General features: G+C 41.4%; 2 protein-coding genes across 3 annotated transcripts in view; both read left to right on the top strand.

Moving 5' to 3' along the window:
• sh3pxd2b (SH3 and PX domains 2B) overlaps positions 1-22,775 on the top strand; it is a 385,135-nt gene that overhangs the window by 86,612 nt on the left and 275,748 nt on the right. The window lies entirely within an intron of this gene.
• Positions 1-22,775, top strand: part of stk10 (serine/threonine kinase 10) — an 88,007-nt gene that overhangs the window by 770 nt on the left and 64,462 nt on the right. The window lies entirely within an intron of this gene.

The raw sequence follows: 22,775 nt of genomic DNA, 5'->3' as shown, positions 1-22,775 counted from the left end.
CTCATTTTTAAATAACTTTTTACTTGCACAACGATAGCTTTTAAGATTCTTATAAAATGAGTGTAGGAGATTTTTTTTAGTCACTTTTTTTCTTTCAGCGTCCTGAGTGCTAGCGGACGAGCCCTTTCTGTGGTGGTATGCGGGCTTTCAGAATGAGAGGGGGATTTTTTTGGGAGGAGTGTGCTTTACGGATTCTTTTAATTTAGCAGCTCAAGTTGTGCTGGTCATCTTGTGGCTCAAGTTGACGAAAAGTAGATACAAACTGATTTCCTATTGTTTGTGTTGCCCCTGTGTATTTTGGGGAAGGTAATCTAGCGAATGATCATATATCTTGCACATGGCCTTGTGGAATTTCAAGGTTCCCAAATAAGTAAACATCAGAGTAGTAATTAGTTACTGTAAATTCCAGTCTGCGATTCGTGCCATCTTTGATAACAGAGCTCGCAGACACGGGCAGTATTATCGGGTTCAGACCGTGATTTATCAGTGTACAATGCCACTTCTATTTTTTGTGCTCTTAATAAAGTGAGCAAATGTCAAGAGTTTTCCTGTTTATTGTAAGTTATTGGCCTTCGTCCACTGCACGACAATGAAGGACCAGGCGTTGAGTTCTCTCACTTTTGCGCTTATGTTTATCTTGTTCCACAGATAGTGTCAGATATCAGGGATCTGCTGTGCTACAACTGAGTTCAGGCTTCACTTGACTTTGAGTAATCTAGGTTGAACATTTGGTGCAGAATTGCTCTTAATGGTATGTTGAAAAGCACCTTGCTGCCTGCCATGATTCAAGTGGAGATAAAGGATGATGGCACCTTCGTTAGCAATTTCATCATATGGCCACTATCTACATAACAGAAAATGCTGGAAATACTCAGCAGGTCAGGCTGTATCGCTGGGAAGAGAAACAGTTAATGTTTCAGGTTGAAGACCCTTCATTGGGATTGGGAAAGAGAAAAGAAGCTCATTAAGCTGCAGGGAGGGTGGATGTCTCTGTTAGGAAAAAACCAGGGTGTCCATGGGGATGAACTGTAAATTGGTCAATGAGTGAACAGGAGCAGTTAGAGAGTGAGAAGATAGACAAAAGAATGTAGGAGTGAGAAATACAGAGCAGGAAGATGTGCCCGGCAGGTCAGGCTGGGTATGTCCTCCACATCCAGAAAAAAAAGCTGAGCGAACATTGCAGATGGACAACTCTTACAGACACAAATCAAGTTTCCTGAAGTTGTAGAAATCAGTATCAAGTCCAGAAGGCTACAACGTGCCCAGACAGATGAGGTGCTGTTCCTCAAGCTTGCCAATGTAAGCTTACGTTGCATTGTAATGGTACAGGAGGCCACAGACTGATAGGTCGGAGTAGGATGGAAAACTGAAGCAGCAGGGAAAAGGAAGCTCAGGATTGCCTCTGTGGACTGATTGCAGGTGCACTGCAAGTCATCACCCAATCTGTGTTTGGCTTCTCCAGTACAGAGGAGACCACACTGTGAACTGAATGCAATATACTAGATTGGAAGTGCAAGTGAATCCCCACTTCATCTGGAGAGAATGTTTGGGTCCCTGGATGGTGGAAAAAGTGAAAGGATCTATGTTCACTGCCTGTGGTTGCGAGGAAAAGTGCCATAAGAAGTGGGGTGTTTGGTAAGAATGGAAGAGGGGATCAGGGAGCTGCTAAGGGAATGGTCCCTGTGAAATGCTGAAAGGAGATTAGAGGGGAAGATGTGCCTGTTGGTGGAGAACGATCTATTGAATGTGGAGGCTGGTGGGGTGGAATGAGAGGACCAGGGTACTCTATCCTTGTTCTGCCCTGGAGGAGTGGGGGTGGGAGCAGAAGCCTGGAAAATGGATGTGATGTGGTCAAGGGCTTTTAAATGGTGACGGGGGAAGCGACGGTTCAGGAAGAAAGAAGACATTTCCGAGGCGCACCTACGGGAAGTCATCCACTGGAGTAAAGATGACAGACAGAGAAACAAGTAATCCTTGCAAAAGGCAAGGTAGGATGAAAAGTAGTTAACTGTGGGAAGCTTGTGATAGATGTTAGTACCTGGCTTATCTTGAGATGGAGGGATCCAGAAAAGAAAGGGGAGAGTCAGAAATTCACCAAGTGAAGGTGAGAGCAGGGTGGAAATTGGCAAAAGTAATGAAATTGTCAAGTTCTGCATGAGTACAGGAAGCAGCACTGGTTGCACTTAAAGCAGCTGCTGCTTTTGACTTCTCTTTTACTGCTCGTTAGAATTTGATCAATGTACTGGAAAAAGAGTTGCAGGTATGGACATGGGTAGGATTAAAACAAGGACTGTTCCACATATCCCACAAAAAGACATGCATAGCTTGAGCCCATATGAGTGCCCATAGTTACTACTTTGATCTGGAGAAAATGAGTGGAGCTGAGGGGGAAGTTGGTCAATGTGAGATCCAATTCAGCCAGGTGAATGAGTGCTGGTGGAGGGGCAACTGGTTGGGCCTCTGCTCAAGGAAGAAGCAGAGGGTCCTTGGACTATCATGATGTAGGATGGAGGTGTAAAGAGACTGTACATCCATGGTAAAGATGAGCCTGTTGGGACCAGGGAATTGGAAGTGGTCAGCGACGGAGGGCATCGGAGATGAAACAGATATGTGAGAAGGCGGGCTGTTAGAGCTTGCAGTACTGAATGTGGTGAAGAATAAAGTGGAAACTTTATTTCTTCATACATTGACTCTATCCTTTCTCCTTTGTCCAACCCCTGCCTACTTTCATCAGCTCACTTGATCGGTGCTCCATTCAATCTAGGCCTTCATTCCCCACACTACCTGTGCTTTGTGCTTCAGTGTCTGTGAAGAACGTTTTAAGCAGCAGCTACTCTCCCAGGCTTCACATGCAGCACCTCCTAACCCTGTGACCTTAAGTATGGAAAAGAACAAGAGATACAGGCTCATGGAATCATCACCTGTAGATTTATCTCCAATCTGCACTCCATCCTGTCTTGAATATATATTGAAATACTTTCAATGTCACAGGATCTTCCTTCATCATAGTAGGATTGGGGTGGAGTGGGTGAATTTTCATTAGGAGGACTGCTGCAGTTCAAGCTGTGTCCCATTGCCACCAGCTCAAGGGCAAATAAGGAGGAGCGATAAATACTATGCATCCTGAAAAATTAATAAAAAAAGTTCTTGGCAGTGTTCATCCCTCAAACTCACAACTTTATCTTCTTTTTACTGTGTAGATTTGTTGCTTGGTTTAGCTGCACTTCAGAAAGTTAATTATTTCTGAAGTGCTTTGGGTCGTTCTGAAAACCTCAATTGTATTTAAGGCCCGCAGCTGACACTGGGAAATGGTGGACCTGTTGTCAACTGCATTCTTTTCACATAAAATTTCTTCTTTGGGAGTTGTTAAAGTATCACCTAACATTAAAAGTTGTGAATAAGATTCAGGAATTTTATGCACTGGTTTCACTTAAAACAGCTGCTGTTGACTTCTGTTAGGCTGCGTGTCAGAATTTGATCTGTAGAATTTCATTCTTAATCTTGCATGCTTTCAAATGTGATTCTGTGGGATGGGCGACTCAGTGGTAGGATGTGGCTTTTGTTTTTCTCATTTCTCTACATGCAAATTAATGATCTGTTATGTCTCAAGCAGAAGAGCTGAGTTAATGTGGTAAAGCAGTGCAAAGGAGACTTCAGTCGTGAAATTGTCATGTAATGCAAAAGTATGAACACACTCATTTTATGACATCTTTGCCTGCTATTTTTGGAGCTATTGTTTTAAATTAAGCTCTACTAAAATAACAGAAACATCATAATTAAAGTATTCAAAATCTGGTGTGATGGATCCTTGATCTAGCTGTAGTTTGACATTTATGTTAATTGGTGGAATGGCGAGAAATACTGTTGTATGTGACATGCAGTGGTTTTAATTTTGAAGCTAAGTGTATTTTTGCAGTGTTTAGGCATGGTGCAAAAAATAAATTTTGGTGTAAACTATTCAGTGTTTATTGATTAACCAGTGTGGTAGCCTGTATGTAATTGAACCTGTAAGAAAAAACATATTTTACTGTAATTGGCTGATTCTGGTTGTCCGTTTTAACTAGGTATTAAGCTATTACAGATTCTGCCCAGCTTATTGTGTGCAGCCCGTACATGCGCACAAGCATTTGGGAGACTGGTGGTATGGATTTGTCAGCTGCTTTGGGGCTGCAGGCATCTACTGCCGTGTGCGAACTTGGTTTGTGACTGCATTTCCGACTTGCAAACGGTTGAGGTTACAAGCAGTTCATAGGAATGGAATCCTGCCATGACCTGCAGGCGACCTGTATTACGACCTAAATAGTTCTCAGGGAAAATTTGGACCTAAATCACAAAATAGTCAGTGATTTGCTCAATGAAGGAGAAATTGACCAAGAGCGAATGAAGTCCCAGGAAGGGGTATGCATATTTTCTGATTCAAGTTTTACAGTTTTTATTTATGGGAAGTGTCTCCAATTGATTATCACTGCTTGCTTGGTGTGTGTATGATGAGCCAAACTATAAGTCTCTCATGAAGTATATTTTGGGATATCATTTTGTGCTGATTTGGCCTTTTACTTTATCACCAGCAATGTTTAGGGGCAAAGTGGCCACCACAAAGTAAGGTGTCTGGGTGAGTTAAAAATAACTATGGTTTAAAATAAAATTTCTGGGAAAGTCATAAAGGTCACCAAAATTGGACACTAGCAAAAAAAAATCACATTATCTGTAAGGTTAAATCTCAGCCCTGGATATTAAAATCTACATGGCTGCTGATCATTAGAGAATGGAATGATCACGTAAATATAAAGGTACTTAAATGAACAATATTGTCTTTATTGATGAGCTTGCCAGGCAAGTTTTAACTGTCTTATAAATGTACAGGATTCATAGGAGCTGTGCCTTACTTGAAAGCAGCACCTTATGATTTAAGAATTCATTTGAGCACAGAACATGCTCATGAGGCAATTTCATGTCATGTTGAGGTTTCATTAAAAGTTGTATGTTTAATTTACTGCACTATTTTGGCATCAAAGTATGGAAATTGCAGAGGACAGAAACCAGCATATTTAACGTAAGTTTTTAAGTAACTAAGCTTGGTGATGCAGATCATAACTGAGCTCCCATATTAATTTAATGCTCCTTCCCTGGATTATATTTCCATTGATACTGAGTGTCCCAAACTTTGGACAGTTATGTCCAGGAATAATACACCTGGAATAATCGATGTATTCTCCTTGCTTTGATTGATCACCATAAGCTATTAAGTCCAAAGAAGTGAACTGTTTTGATCAGTTTTCTTTTCCTTTAAAGTGTGTGTTTACTGTGAGGGCCATGTCATGTTTCACAGTGCTTCATTTTATTTTGCATAGCAGGCTATTTGACTGGGGATGATGCAGTCATTCATATGATGTTGATGCATGCAGTTACCAGCAAATTATTGGGTGATCTAAAGAAGAAAAGCTTTTTCTTTCTTTCTTTTTCAATCTTTTTATTAGTTTCCAGATTAATATATAACATCGATGTTTGTACATGTAATACAGAGAGATCAGGAGAACAATCATGGCATTGATAATCATAAAGGATAATAAAATATTTAAAAAATCTGTAGATCCCACGATCTCTTAGTAAATGAATATAATGTAAAAGAAAGGAAAGAAAAAGATTTATTGTGTATATAAAAAAGGAAGAAAAAATCCCCAAATCAATAAGAAAAATTATAAACAATATATCAAACCAAACTTAAAAAAAAATTAAAAAAGACAAAAGAAAAAAGACTGGACTGAAATTTCTCAATAGAAACAGAGCAATATTATGTCGTCAACTCCGTTCCTCTAAATTGGAAAGTTATCAAAAAGGGATCTATATCATGTGAAAATATTGAATAAATGGACTCCAAATATCTTCAAATTTAAGCAAAGGATCAACAGTACCACTCCTAATTTTTTCCAAGTTTAAACATGATCTAGTTTGAGAGAATCATTGAAATGTAGTAGGGAGGGTATTGGATCCTTCCATTTAAGCAAAATGGATCGCTTGGCCATTAATGTAACAAAGGCAATCATACGGTTAGCGGAAGCAGATAGATGGCCAGACTCTATCCTTGGTAATCCAAAAATTGCAGTGATAGGGTGAGGTTGTAAATCAATATTCAATACAGTTGAGATAATGTTAAAAATGTCTTTCCAATATTTTTCCAAAAGCTTTTTCTTTTAATCCCCTCACTCAGCCTAGAGATATTATAACCAGCAGCGTCTTTGGGTTGCATTGGGAGAAATTGGCCAACACAGCAAAATACACTAATTCATCTTGCAGCAGAACTGGGCTGAATGAGTCAAGCTAGCATGCAGTGTGTTAATTTGAAGGATTATTGATGGAGACCCAAGGAGTGAAGGAAGAGTTTCACAGTTTGATTTTTTTTTGGAAGCTGAGTGGGAAAATTGAATGAGATTAAACAACTTGGTAAGCTTGATAACCATGTCTAAAAATGAAGATCAGCAATTAGCAGAGCTAATTACATTATGGACAATATTGCAAAACAAACAGGGCAAATTGTAAAACAGTCTGATACCACATCTAAATCATGTATCCAACTCTGATTGTTAATAATCATGCCAGTGTTAGATAGTGGACAGAGAAGGACCACAAGGTTAATCTCCATTGTCAGGTTCTTCTGTAAAAGAAGATGGATTGATCTGAGATTTTCATCTTGGAAACTGACAACTGAAATGCTTATACATGTACAAGATTATTAAGAGTGTTTTTATATTTAAACAAAGCCCAGGATATCACTTTTTCACCAGGATTTGGTGAAAAGTGAGTGGCATAAATACGGGAAGCAGGGAGGGGAAGAAGCTGGAAAAGTTAAAGAAATATTAGCTTCTTATACAGGGAGGATAAATAAAGACCAGCTGAACATCCTTCATCTTATGTTATTATCTAGTCCTCATAAGGGATGGTTAAACATTCTAACCAACACAATTTATTATCTATCTCTGACACCCCTCTCTCCTTCCTTGATCTTTCCATCTCAGGAGGTTCCTTATCCACCGACATCTTCTACAAACCCATTGGTGCCCACAGCTACCTTGATTACAGTTCCTCCCACCCTGTCTCTTGCAAGGACACTATCCCTTTTTCTCAATTTCTCTGCCTCCTCTGCATCTGCTCCCATGGTGAAGCTTTCCACTCCAGGACATCAAAGATGTCCAACTTCTTTACTAACCATGGCTTCCCCCCCCCCCCCCCCCCACTGTGATCGAGGGAGCTCGCACCTGCATCTCTGCCATTTGCTGCACCTTTGCTCTCACCCCTACCCCTCCCAGACCCAACAGGGACAGGGTCCCCCTTGTCTTCGCATTTCATCTTACCAGCCTACGCATCCAACACATTCTCCGCCACTTCTGCCATCTCCAACGGGAGCCCACCACCAAGCATATCTTCCCCTCCCCACCCCTTTTCTGCCTTTTGCATGGACTGCTCTCTGTGTGACTCCTGACTCCCTAGTTCACTCCTCTCTTCTCCACCACACCACACCACCACCACCCCCCCCACCCCCCATACTCCTGTGCAACCCATCCCGGGAACTTTCCACTGCCCCTGCCATAGGTTCAACACCTGTCCCTACATCACCTCCATTCAGGGACCCAAACAGTCCTTTTCAGGTGAGACAGAGATTCACCTGCACCTCCCTTAATATCACCTACTGCATTCGGTCCTCCAAGTGTGGCCTCCTCTACATTGGCTAGACCAAATGCAGACGAGGTGACTGTTTCGCGAAACACCTGCGCTCCGTCCGTAACAGCGATCTGCATCTCCCTCTTGCCAGTCACTTCAACTCTCCCGCTTCTCCACCCCCCCCCCCCCCCCCCCCCCCCAACTCCATCACTGATATGTCAGTCATTGGCCTCCTCCACTGCCAGGAGAATTCCAAGTGCAAACTGAGGAACACACCTCATTTTCCATCTTGGAACCTTGCAGCCTAATGGCATGAACATGGAATTCTCCCATTTTAAATAATCCCCAACCCCCCACACACCCACCCCCCAACCATGCCTCTTCTTTTCTTCCCTTTCCTAGCTTAACTTTCTTCTACTCTTTTTTCCCTCCTTACCTTTGACCCGTCTCCTGGTGTATCTGCTCTCCCCTCGTCCCCTGCCTATCACAATCTCTTATCTGCATCTACTTATCACCACCTTGTGCCCACCCCGCCTCCCCTCATTTGTCTACCTGCTCTGCTTTTTCCTCCTGTATATTGGACTTCCCCTTTTCCTATCTTCGGTCCTGAGGAAGAGTCCTGACCTGAAACATTGACCACCTGCTTTTCTCCACGGATGCTGCCTGGCCTGCTGAGTTCCTCCAGCACCATAATGTCTTTCATCTAGATTCCAGCACCTACAATCCTTTGTTATTCTACAGTCATTTAGTATAACGCCTTGTGCATAAATCTGATTACCCCAAAACATTATGCCTCTTTTCAGCTGAATGTAATGTTGGTTATTCCTTTAAGCCTAAATTGCTGCTATGTTGCCGAATATAGTGACAGTACTTCCCCTTCAAGTTTAAAGTTTTTGATTTTCATGACGAGACCATGACATTTGTCCAAGTACCTCTTTTTATGCCACGATTGTAGCAGTGCATTTATTTTTGGTGTCCACCTTAAAGGGTCGCTGAAGTAGCAGCAAGGGTATAGTGCATATTTAAGTTCTGCCTGATTTGAGGTAAGAGCTTGAAAATTGGACCTGTTTTTTAGAGTAACAAAAGATTGAAGTATTTGATCCAGGTATTAAAAATAATGAAATATTGGCACTAAGTTGATTGGAGCAAATTGTTTCCAGTGATTGAAGGTTGGAGACTTAAGCTGTTTTATTTTGGATAATTTGACAGTAAATATAAGGCTGCTGCTGTGGAGTTAAATGCTGTAATTAATGACGAGATTATGTCAGCATTTAGGGATTGTTTAGTTATGTGGTTGAAGGAATGAGGAATATTGCTACTGAGCTGGGTGTAACAAGAACTATTTCATTCTCAGGCTCTTCATTTCTTGAAGAGGCCCAAGTGGTTCCCTACTACTTATTGAACCACCATTCTTTCATTCCACTTTCCCTTAGCAAAGAGTAGCAATGGGAAATCGATGATGCCTCCAGCCCCTTCCCCTAAGCTAGAAAGTTTTATTACAGTTCCTGCCAGTTACTACTCTTACCTTCGTGTGGTCTTTTCATCTCCTTGATTTCTCTTTTTATTTCAGTGGACAGGGTGGTAATCAGAATCTAATCAAAGTCCACAAACTTACTGCATTTCGCAGCACCTTGCTTCCTGTGAAGATTCCTTTCTATTTCAGTTGCTACTATGTCTCTGTACTCCATGGGCTCTCCTCCATCTTGGGTAACAGGATTCTCATTTGTCTGTTCCTTTTCCTGCACTTCTTGCACCACTTCCTCCTAACCTGAACAAGGGTAGGGCTTGTTTGGTCTTGCCTTCCAGTCTACAAGCCTCCCCATTCAATGGATCATCTTCCATAATTTCAACCACCACCTGCATTGTCATCATCAGCATCCCAAAGCTACTGTTCACTCTTCCATCATCACCAGTACACCCCCCCCCCCCCACCCTTCTTATGACACCTTCACGTTCAACCACAGGAGATGCTGTATCTACTTGTTTGCATCCTTTCTTCTGACAGCAGAGCCCAGACACTCCAGATGAAGCAGCAATGAATTTGTACAATTCACTATTCTGTGTACTACTCTCGATACTTGCTATGGTCCCTCTTCACTGGGTAATACTGATGGCTTTTTGGAACACCTCAGTTCCAGTTATTTGCCATTTTAATTCTCCAACTCTGGACTTGGTCTTCAGCTTCCTACACTGTTTGAATGCTGCCCATTCCGACACTTCTTCTGACCAGGCACGCTATAGTCTCTTGGATTCCACATTGAGTTCAATTGTTGCAGATATTCCAGGCTTCACAACTCGGACTTCCAGCATTCATTGTTATTTGTTTTTCCCCCTCTTTGCTGTTAATTTAAGATGCTTGTTTGTCGTCTTCTATTTACTCCACTACTGAACTTGCCTATTGTTTGTCATCTGCTTTTACCACCCTCTTACACTGGGCTCCATCAGTTCCTTCTGTCTAAACCTCCCCTGCCCTCCACTTAGACCTTTCTTTGTGCTCTCTGCCCTGCCTCTCTTCCTCAAAATTTGTTTCATCTCTCTGCTTTTCCCAGTTCTGATGAAATGTGGAGCCTGAAATGTAAATTTTTTTTCCCCCACAGATGCTGCCTGTTTTGCTGAGTATTGCCAGCAATTTGTTTTATTTTAAGAAATGTTTCAATTCCTTTTTGAGGATTCAGTAATACCAAATGCCTTTCAATGAGACAAGTTGGTCACCCATTAAGTGAAACAAATTGCAAAGGCAGTTCACTTTTTTGAGCTTGAGTTTGAAACAAAACTTTCGGTTTGAATGGTGAGAATACTATTGTCTGTAACATCCTTTTATCCCATTGACTTTTGACCTGTTTCTTCTGCATCACTTGTGATGCTGCTAGAAAATGCAAATTGAGATGACATTGCAAGATATGCACACCATGCTGAATTGAATCCTGAATAAATTTCCTGAATGAATCCTGAATTGAATCCTGTAATTAATTCTTTAGGTTTATTATATGATGTATTATTGTTGATTGTACCATCTTGTTTCACGATGTTAGCTCTAATGTCTTGAAATAATTGTCATGCTGGGTGTAAAGTGAGTGCAGTTATGAAACATTCCATCTGCAAGATGTTAATCCTGTTTCTATGTCCACCAAGTCTGCAACATGGGTGAATCTGGTGGATGTTGTGGACTTGGTGGACATAGATACAGACCCTTAAGCCCACTGAGAAAACACTGAACATCAGGTACCCATTTGCACTCTTCCTGTTCTAATCGCATTTTTATTCTCCCTACATTCCCATTAACTCCAGACCCCCACCTCCTGAATTCTGCCACTTTCCTACAAACTAGGGAGAATTTACAGTGGCCAATTAACCTACCAACCCACATTTCTTTTGGATGCGGGAGGAAACAGAAGCATCTGGAGGAAACCCACACGCAACACCTGAGATTAGAATCAAACCCAGGTTGCTGGAACTGAGGCAGCAGCTCTGCTAGCTGTGCAGTTTGTGAGCATTGGACGTGCCTCTGTACCACAAAGATGCATAGGTATTCCTGTTTGCATCTGTAATGAGAAGGGTTATGAGACAGAACACTGTACTTAAATTTTTACTTCAGTCAAGACAGATGTCAATATAATTGCTTCCTTCAGTGTTTTGTGAAATATGCATAACCAAAACAGTTTGTTATTTAAATCTGAATGATAAGTGGACTAAAGAGGTTGTGGTAAGGCCTATGAAGGCAAAATGATTTTGGTTTAAATAGCATATTTGAATATCACTCGTGCTTTGAATTAACAGTAGGTCAGTGTAAGAGGGTGAACCTCTCCAATCCCTGTTGCTAATTGGTGACTGTATTTGATGTTTGGAAGTGCTTTGAAATTTAGTCTTTGAAGACGTTATAATTGAACATTTCAAACTAATTTAAACCACAATTATTAGTCTTCTACTGAAAGTGTCCTGCTGCCCGGAGATTGACTGTATGTTCTACATTAAGTACTGGAGTGGTATTTTACAGTGAAAGGCCTGGAACCACCAGTTAAGTGTGCCTGGATCTGATCTTGGATGATCATCTGGCCCCAACCTGGTCCATTGGTCTCTGGCCCTTGAGTATCTCATCCTTGGACCTTGGTCCCTGAGGTCCCAAACCCAGTCAGCTCCCCTCACATCAGGTCCCCAGGGTTCTCTTGTCGGCAGCAGGAAGTTACCCAGTTGGATAACTTGGATCATCAGCTGCTGCCTCTGCAGTGCTACTCCATCTTCCCACGTGCTTATCTGATGACAATACAAGTTCTCCCTTTTTTATGGAGGTCAGGCAGTCTGCAGACCCTGCAGACGATTGGCAAGCCTACTGGCAGGGCAGTTTGAGTGGCATCCAGAGAGTGCCTTGGTTTGCAGTACATCTTGGGGCAAAAGCTACTGCAAGATGAGATGAGATCTTTATTAGTCACATGTACATCGAAACACAGTGAAATACGTCTTTTTGCATAGTGTTCTGGGGGCAGCCCGCAAGTGTCACCACAGTTCCGGCGCCAACATAGCATGCCCACAACTTCCTAACCCGAATGTCTTTGGAATGTGGGAGGAAACCGGAGCACCTGGAGGAAATCAATGCAGACACGGGGAGAATGTCCAAACTCCTTATAGACAGCGACTGGAATTGAACCTGTCACTGGCGCTGTAATAGTGTTATGCTAACTGCTATACAACCATGCTTGCTGCATTTCCCTGCATTCTTGTTCTAGATCCATAAAACTTGCTAGGTTCAAGTTGAGTCACTAACTGGAGTCCCTGATCTTGTATGGTCATTTGAAGCAGTTTTTTAAACAGTACACTGTGCCTTGGGGAATGCTATGTTGTACTGTGATATTCTTAGAACATAATAGAGCAATCAGCATAGTGTTGGTCAAATGTTGTGCCTGTTAGGTGGATTTCAGAGATGTAATTTGAAGTTGAGCCTTGCAAGATTATTTTGAGTAAGAATCTCATCCTGTCTCTTGAGCTCGTACCACCCAGTTACTAATCACTCAAGCATCACATTAGTCCCCATGTCAGCTGATGTGGGTGATATACTCTGCCCTTTTAAAATGGTCTTTATTTTGAAGAGGAAACTTACAAAGTACAACACATTCTTAAGCTCTCGTCTTTACAAACTGTAGCCCTATTTTTGAAATTCCTTCCCTCTTCTAAGTCCTTGAATGTGTCATTTCCTCAAGTCTTGATCATTACAGCAACTGCATCTTGAATCTCTCCAGTGGAATTTTCATATTAATGTGACTTCAATGCAAGTCACTAATTATATGCTCTGAAATAAATCTCTCCTCATTCTCCCTGATCCCACTGCATCATTGACAAGTGTCAGCCATACAATCCTCCAGTGTACCTAACAGCTCAGTAGGATTGGCTTTAGTCTATCCACTCCTATCTGTCAAATTCTAAAGTATCTCCAGTGGTTATTTAGTGGACAAGCAATGCACAGACTTGGGCACAAACATTTGGATCCCACCATGGAATTTAGGTTTGGCAAGTTAAGTAATCTGGAATGCAATGGTCTTAGTAATAGTAGTCACAAAACAACTGTACTGTCTTGAGATCTAATGGTTACTGTCCTTCAGAGAAGGAAATCTGCTGTTTTTGGTCAGCATGGATTATCTATACCCAACTTTAAACCCACAGCAGGGTTGTAACCAAGCAACTTTTATGGCTTGAAATGGATAACAAGCTGCTCAATTTTACCAGACTAATATTGCAAAACATAACAAAGGTAAGTTCACATAGGCATCCAGCAGGTCATTGAATTCAACTAAAAGAAACCTAACACAGTCAGCAAAATCCTTCTGAGTTGTTTATGACTAATTTAGGAGTACAACACAGTTACCAGTCAAGTACCAGCGTGTCATAATCATTCTCACGTAATCCACCTTGTCCACATCTCAAACTTTTCCCATTATGACCACAAGGTTCATAGAGTCAGAACCACCCAAAGTGTTTGTCGTGATACTGGAGGAAGAGTGGCCCTCTAAGTCCTGATCGTTGATTCTAGATTTTGTGGTATGTTACAGTGTCATATCAAACATGGCATGGAATTGTTCAAAGCATTAAAATTCAATTGTTATTTAAGGATGCAGTCAAAACCAATTTTTAATTGATTAATTATTTTTAAAATCCAATTTTTTTAATAGCTTGTCAGCCCTGCTAGATTGTCGTAAAAACCAATTTGATTCACTAAAATCCTTTAGAAAAGGATTTCTGACTTGCCTGCCTTGGCTTGTATGAGACTACAGACCCACAACAATGTGATTGGCTTTTAACTGCCTCCTGAAATGAACTGGCAAGTCACTGACCATGTAGTGTTTCCATGCTGACTCTTGGCACTTGCTAGATGTGCTATGTGTCTATGTTGTAGAAGGTTGTCAAATTTCTTAGAAATGGCATTTTGGGTTGTTTAAAGTGTAAGAGTTTCCTACCCTTGTGGAAAGAAGCTGAGCCAACAAGTAGGACTTCCAATCTGTCCAGCCAGCATTGCCCTGTCAGAGTTCTGTGGTGGGCTGGCAAGAGAGGCCTGTGTATTATAGGCTGTGCAACAGTGAGTAAGTGGAATACAGTAACTTAGTATGCAAATAAACCAGAGGCATGTATCTGCACAAGTTTAATTTTGAGTATTGAGAAGTGCTTCAGCAAAATTGTAGCAAATTGGTCTTGAGCGCTGGTTGTTGGATGTGGCAATTAAGAAGAGGAAATTCCTGTTTTGTAATGTGCACATTGTGAAAGACATTTAACTTGCATTGATGTCTGACGTGCACTTTCCTGTATTTTTTTAACCTAATGTTATGATGTTAACATGGTTAGAGTTTAGCTTAAAAATATTAAGCTGAAGCTACGCATTTTCAGTAATTGTCTTAAAATTAGTTGCATCATTTAATCATTGGGAGTAAATCATATGCCCTAACTCCACATGTCTTGATTCTGTTGGTGCCTAAAAAATGTTGATCTTGGTCTTGAGTTCTTTCCCAAGTGTGTCCTTTTTTTTAATAACCTTGTTAAAACCTACTTCTAAGTCTATGGTTATTTGCCCTAATATCACTGTGGTGTTGCTCAATGATGGGTTTGATTAAGGACTGGTATACTTGGAGGTAGTTTGTGTTGCATTTCATTGGATTGATTCCTAGGGTAAAGGAGTATTCTTAGGAAGGGGTATTCTTCAGAGGCCTACCACCACAACAGGTATACAGCGGACACAATCGCTGGCACTCCACTCTGCTTTGAAGCACCTAAACAACAGCAAAACGTGCATCAGGCTGCTGTTTATCGATTACAGCTTGGTGTACAATACCATCATCCTCTCTGTATTAATCACCAAGCTTCTAAAACTGGGCCTCTTTACCTCCCTCTGCAACTAAATCCTCGACTTCCTCATCAGGATATCACAGTAGGGATCACTGATAACAGCTCCTCGCTGACCATCAACATAGGCTCACCTCAGTGTTACGTGCTTAGTCCACTGCTCTGCTCTACAATCATGGCTATGTGGCTAAGCACAGCTCAAACACCATTTATAAGTTCGCAGATGACACCACTGTTGTTGGTAAAATCTCAGGTGGCAACGAGGAGGTGTACAGGAGTGAGATCAACTGAGTGGTGTTGCAACAACAACCTCACACTCAATGTCAACAAGACCAAGGAATTGATTGTAGACTTCAGGAAGGGGGAATTGGGAGAACATGCACCAGTCCTCATTGAGGGGTCAATGATGGAAAGGGTGAGCAGTTTTAGGAGTTTGGGTGTAAATATCTCCAAGGATCTGTCCTGGCCCAACACATTAGTGCAATCATGAAGAAGGCACACCAGTAGCTCTCCTTCATCAGGAGTTTAAGGAGATTTGGTTTGTCACCAAAGACTCTTGCCAATTTCTATGGATGTACGATGGTGAGCATTCTGACTGGTTGCATCACCACCTGGTATGGAGGCTCCAATGCACAGGATTGCAGGAGGCTGCAGAGAGTGGTAGACTCAGCCAGCTCTATCACGGGCACAACCCTCCCCACCATTGAGGACATCTTCAAGAGGCTATGCCTCAAGAAGGCGGCATCCATCAATAGGACCCTCACCATCTGGGATATGCCCTCTTCTCATTACTACCATCAGGGAGGACGTACAGGAGCCTGAAGATCCACACTCAACAATTCAGGAACAGCTTCTTCCCCCGCATCAGATTTCTGAATGGTCCATGAACACTACCTCATTCTTATTCCATTATTCATTTTGTAACTTAGTAATTTTGTCTTTGCACTGTACTGCTGTGCAAGATAAGAAATTTCATGAAGATAAACTTGATTCTGAAATGTTGGACTGATTGTCCCTGCACTTTCAAGTTCAAGGAATGAGAGGTGATCTTATTGAAACACAAGGTTGATGGGGCTTCATGTGGTAGATGATGAAAGGATGCTTCCCCTCATGGGGGTGCTGAGGACAAGATGGTGTAGTTTCAGAATAAGACGTTGCCCATGTAATCCAGAGACTAGGAGGAATTTCTGGCAGTCAGGACCAATCAAAAGGAGAAATTTCTTCACCCAGAAGCTGTAAATTTTTGAAATTCTATACCTCAAAGCAGTGGAGGCTGATTCATTGAGTATATTTCAAGGCTGAGATGGCCGGACTTTTGGGCTGTAGGGTAGTCGAGGTCTTTGGGGACTAGGCAGGACAGTGGAGAGGAGGCCCAGGTCAGATCAGCCATGATCTCATTGTATGGCAGAGCAGGCTAGAGGAGCCACATGGCCTTACCCCTATTCTCCTTGGGATGTTTTCCCCAGAAACACACATTCCTGTCGATTTTGTAAATTACCACAATTATTATATGTAAGTATTACTCTTCAGTTTTGCCTGAAACTGGGTTACAACTCTTTGCAGTTCATCTCACACTTTAGAAAGGCCTTATTTATACAAGTTTTCACATTTGCAGATTATTTATGTCATCTGTAAATAATTTCTATAGCACCTTGATGTTTTAGCTGTTTGATTATGTTGAAGTTAAATTTATATCAGGGTATTTTGTTAATCCAAGTTTGTACAGACGGAAGGTTGTGTGTGTATATTGTATACTACAAATGCTATTCGCACTGTTAGCTGCAGTAATGGTCCTGCTGGGGAAGACTGAAGGCAAACAAGACATTAAAAAAAACAGTTTTACCAGATTGTTTTTAATGTTAAGAACATAAGAATTCTTAACAGGGTGTACATTTCTCCCAGGAAATTATGTCCCAAGTAGTGATCCCATCTGTTATGTACTTAGAGTAAAAGAAGTCTTTGCTATTCTGACTAATGAGTCATTTCTGGCATTAGTTTTATTACATTGTTGTTGCCTTGTGCTAACTGAATGAGATGCCGAGGTTACTTGGGTGTTGGGTGAGATGGACAAGGGACTGGACAAGTGAATGTTCACAGGCAATCCCACCAGTTGTATAAGCTTTCTTTCCATCAATGTGCTGAGGTATCCAGAGAAAGATTCCTGTGGTAACTGTAACTATTAACATTTTCACTAATCATTCTAAGTTACCTTGGGATGAGATACCTTTGTGTGGATTGGATGTTTAGAGTCATTGGTAGCCCATTCACTGACAACTGGGGGAGCACAGAACTGAAAATGGTACATAGAACAGTGCAGCACAGGAACAGACACTTCTGCCCACCACGTCTGTGCTGACCATGATGCCAGTTTAACTAATCTCATCTGCCTGCACTTGGTCTGTTTCCCACTATTCATTACCTGTTCATGTGTCAGTCTTTATGTTTAAACATTGCTATCATGTTTGTTTCCACCACCTTCCATGGCAGCACATTCCAGGAACCTAGCACATTCCCTATGTAATTTGGGGGGAAAAAAAACTTGCCTTGCACATCTCCTTCAAACTTTTCCCCTCTCAGCTTAAACCTGTATCCTCTAATATTTGAGATAAAGATTCTGATGATCTCAACCATCTCTTCTAATGATTTTATATAATTCTATCAGGTCGCCTCTCCAGTGAAAACAATCGAAGTTTGTCCAACCTCTCCTGATAGCTAACAAACCTTCCTGTTAAATTGTTGAGCATGGACTGACACCTCCTATACATACATACATATACTATGTCTTCCCCCCTTTACCAGCTGGACTCATCATGGTGTTATTTAATATGTTGATATGCTGCTGATTATCATTATTATTATTATCATGGTTCATTTGCACACTGCCTTTTTATATTTTTATATACTTTATATTTGTGTAAGTATGTTTGTTTTATTTTATAGTTATAATTGCTCTAATCAATTTACTGTTTTGGTTCTTATTAGGCAAGGGAGTGCCATCGTAATCTCGTTGTGTTGTTGTTGCAACAGTACAATGACAAATAAAGAAATCAATAATAATCAATAATCAGGATATCAGTGCCCCTCCAGCTTGGATATAACCCATCCTTGTGTAGATCCCACCTGCCCTGGAAGAGAGTGCAATGATCCCAGGTATCTGAAGCCCTTCCTCCTGCACCAGGTCTTTAGCTGTGAATTCAGCTGTGCTATCTTTGTATTTCATACCTTGCTAGCATGTGGTACAGGGAGTAATCCCAAGATTACAACTATAGAGTTCCTGCTTTGTAACTTTCTGCCTAAATCCCTCTTCCTGCCTATGTTGTTAGTATCAATATGGACCAGAATCTCTGGCTGCCCCTTTCAGAATGTCCTGTGCTTGCTCTGAGACATCCTTGACCCTGGCACCAGGAAGGCAATGCATCATCCTGCAGCCTCATTCGCAGACAGTAGAGTCCCCTATAACTACCATTTGCTTACACTTCAACCCTCCCTGCTGAACAACAGAGCCAGTGGTGGTGTCAGTGATCCAGCTACTGCTGGTGCTTTCCCCTGACCGGCCACACCTCTTCTTTCCCCAACCCCCCTCTCCCCCTCCACTCAAACAGTATCCAAAACAGTATACTTGTTACAGAGGAGGATAGCCACAGGGGATTCCTGTACTACTTCCCTGCCCCTTCTGGTGAACCTTCGGTGTGACCACATCCATGAAACTCCTATCTATAACACTTTGTCTCCCATATTTCCATTGAGTTCAGCTACTGCTTCAACTAATCCATGCAGTCTGAGAAGAGCTGCAGCTGGACACTTCCTGCAAATACGGTTGTCAGGGACACTTTTTGCTGATCTCCCACATCTCGCAGGAGAAGCATACCACTCTGCTGACTGCCATTATTGGTCTTGTTTACCGTAACACTGCTCGCCCTCCTCACCAAAGCCCACACTTTGACCTCAAGGCAGCACATCCACCTCAAGGTCGCACTTCTCAAAATGGCTGCTCCCACAAGAGCTTGCCTCCTTTTTATATACTAGGCCTGCCAGTAGGAGCAAAACACATGTTGGAAATATAGATGCAATCTTGTGTTGGTATTCCCTAGCTAAGCAGATTGACGATCTGGTACATGCCTAATCCGGTGACTAGTGGTGTGCTGCAGGAGTTGGTGTTGGGACCCTTGTTATTTATAGAAATGATTTGGATGTGAGTGCACAAGGCTTGATCAGTAAGTTTGTGGATGACACAAAATTAGGAGGTGTTGTTGATAGTGAAGGTTTTTGTAGATTACAGGGGCATCTTGATCAGTTAGGGAAGTGGGCTGAGGAGTGGCAAATGGATTTCAATACAGATAAACGTGAGGTGATGCATTTAGGAAAGTGAAGCCAGTGTAGAACTTGTACGATGAATGGTAGGGCACTAGGGAGTGTAATGGAACAGAAGGACCCAGGAGTAGAAGTGCCTAGTTTGAAAGCAGTGTTACAGATAGACAGGGTGGTTGAAAAGCATTTAGCATTGCTGGCCTTCATCAGTCAGGGCATTGAGTATAGGAGTTAAGACATTATGTTGCAGTTGGAGTACTGTGTACAGTTTTGGTCACCCTGTTATAGGAAAGATGTGGTTAAACGGGAAAGAGTGCAGAAAATATTTGAGGATGTTGCCAAGACTAGAGGGCCTAAGTTATAGAGGGGTTGGCCAGGCTAGGTCTTTATTCCTTGGAATGTAGGTGAATGAGAGGCAATCTTATAGAAGTGTTTAAAATTATGAGGGGCATTGATAAAGTGCATGGTAACAGCCTTTCCCCAGGGTAGGGGAGTCCAAAACAAAGAGGCATAGGTTTAGGGTGAGAAGGGAAAGATTTAAAAGGGACCCAAGGGGCAAGTTTTTTTTTACTCGGAGGGTGGTGAGTATATGAAATGAGCTGTCAGAAGAAGTGGTTGAGACAGGAATAATTTAAGAGGCACTTGGATAGGTACGTGGAGGGGTGAGGCTTGGCGGGATATGGACTGAACTCAGGAAATTGGGACTAGCTGGGTGGGCACCATGGTCAGCAGGGACTGGTTGGGCTGAAGAGCAACACAGCATGGATACAGGTTCTATGACTCTAATTCTAAAACCCTTAAGTTTGCATGTTTTCCAAAGTTGTTACTTCATTACAAATGTGTATGTGAATGAGTTCAGAGCAAATAATTTGCATTTTGTTTTTCACGAATGTCTAAGTTACTTGGCTGGAGAAGATGCTTCGTTCACTGCTGAAATGAACCAGAATGGATTTTGGCAAAATGTGTGAAACACTAACACAATAGAAAGTAGAACTAGATCTAAAGAATCAAAGGATTGCACAGAATTAAGTCGTTAGAGTCTGACCTTGTTATTTTGGGTTGATGCAATGTCTAATATAGTCTTGTTATGCCAAGAGTACAACTGAGTTTGTGGTAACAAATAGTCTAATAGGCAGTTATAATTGACATCTGGGAGAACTTGCACAACCATAGAATTAGTTTGTCTGCTATAAATGGGTACTTAGGAATAAAACTCCCACTCTCGTTCAGTTTAGAGGTCTATGATGTCTGGAAAAGCTGGCAACTGGACTGCCACAAGAATGTAAGAATCCTTCTTGATGGCAGTTTGAAAGAGGGAGCTTTTTGATGCAAGGCAAATGTTACTGTTTCCTCATTGTTATGGAGCTTTAATGAATTTGTGACCACCTCAAATGTGAGTGCATTGACTTGGAACTGCAAATAGAGTGGGAGCTTTTGTGGCCTTCACTGCGCACACTGGTTTGAGATCACCATTAGGTTTCAGAAACTGAAACTTAAAATATTTATCTTAAAATGACATTGTGAGATGGGGACAGGAAATGGGTGGATCAGATAACTGTAGAATGAGCATAAAAGAACTATTTTAGCATTTAAGGAACTGGAATTTTGGGTGGGGTGGGACAAATGAAGTACGATATTATAGATTTCAGTGGAGCTCTGTATGATTCCTAACTTAGAATGACAGTTCTGATGTATTCCTGAAATATCATACTTTCAAACTGCAAGGACAGTAGAAAAGAATCTAAATCCAGTTTTATAAAGTGGGTCAAAGTAAAAGCTGTCACATTCCACTGTTAAATTTAAACAATTTTGATTTGGATTGATAAGTGACATAATCCTAGAATTATAGAAACTTGCAGTGAAGAAATAGGCCATTCAGCCTGTTCCAGTTTTGTTGTTTGAAAGAACGGTTACTGTTAATTCCACCACTGCTTTTTGCCAGTAATTCTTTATAACTTCAACTTTTCTCAAAGGTCACAGGTAACCAGAAGGACTGAGGAATAATGAGTGGTTTAACAAGTTTATTAAAAGCAATTACAGTATGACAATCGGAAAAAACCGTTGCAAGTGAAACTATTTACTGCTCTAGGATTGGCTCTGCAAACTATCTTTGCAGTATCTCTATCTCTATCTGGTAGTGCAGTAAACAGTGCTTATCTGTCTGAAATGCAGGCATGGTGCTTTTATAAGGACATAGGGAAAAAGGAGTGTGGGCTTAACTCAGTTTTAAAAACTGTAGAAGAGCCACCTGCTCTTGGTCTTTCTTGTCATTTCTTGTCCATAATTCAGTCATGCCAATGTCACATCGTCTGGACAGCTGAATGGCAGAAGGTACATCTGTATCTTGAAAGTGGTGTGCGAGTCAGTACAGGTGCTGAGAGCTTGGATTTGTGCATATTGTCTTAAGGTTTGGGCTGTTAATGTGCACTGGCATAGACAACCAAATGTTACTCCAGATGCCGGAAATACTCAGCAATTCAGACAGGAACGGTATTAACATTATCAAGTTGATATCTCTCCTTAGAACCAGCAAAAGTTAAAGGTAAAAAGTGGTTTTAAGTTACAGAGAAAAGGGTGAAGGGTGGAGGAAACCAAAGGGGAGATCAGATAAGATTGACAGTGGAGGTACCTCAGAGGTTGGCAAAGGTTAGTGAATAGCTTGAGCAATGCCTGGGGGAGACTTAAATAGGAGGTGAAAAAGCTATGAAATTACCAAAAGATTTTTTAAATGAAAAGCTGAGCACTGGAAATCTTGGATACACAGATGGAATGACTTATGTTTGAGTTTAGTTTGATTCTGGAATATTGTAATGTGTCTAATTGGAAGATAAGGTGCTATGCATTGAGTTTGCAGTGAGCTTCTTGAGAACAATGTAAGAAGCCTGGAGTGTGAATGGGATGTGGAATTCATGTGAGGTGTAACTGGAACTTCTAGGTCACCCTTGTGGGCTAAGGGTGCTATTTCAGTCATGTTGGTCATGATATCCTTGGATTAGAGGTACTGAAGTCCAGAATCCATCTGCTAGAGGTTCAAGTCAACTTCTCCAGTGCTCTAGTCATTCCAAACCTTTGGCTCTGGTAAAACTACAAAGAAATTTGTATGGAGGTAGTTACTTGCAGTAAGAAAAGCTGCATGGCACAGAGGGCCTTGTGATTCACACCAGAAGAATGAACGTGCATCTGGCATGTGACCATCGAGCTTGGACAATGTGCTGCTTATCACATTCTATTGTTTGAATACGTAGGCAAACTAAAGGAATTTAATATTTCAGTTAGCATAGTCAGTATATGAGGTAGAAATAAGTCAAGTAAGCCTTTGTGATTTCTTGCGTTTGTTTTAATCATTTTATCAACTTGTATTGTAATTAAGTTTATACATTTCTCTGCTCATAATCTGTCTTCCCACTTATTTAAGCAGTTTTCATTTTAGCCCTCCCAAAGAATATTACTTCACTCTTTAAAGTGAACTGCACCTTCCTAGTTTAATCATC

Source organism: Pristis pectinata, chromosome 4 (assembly GCF_009764475.1).
Source record: "Pristis pectinata isolate sPriPec2 chromosome 4, sPriPec2.1.pri, whole genome shotgun sequence".
Lineage (NCBI taxonomy): Eukaryota > Metazoa > Chordata > Chondrichthyes > Rhinopristiformes > Pristidae > Pristis > Pristis pectinata.
Note: the sequence above shows the minus strand (reverse complement) of the source record. Positions and strands in the feature narration are given on the sequence as shown.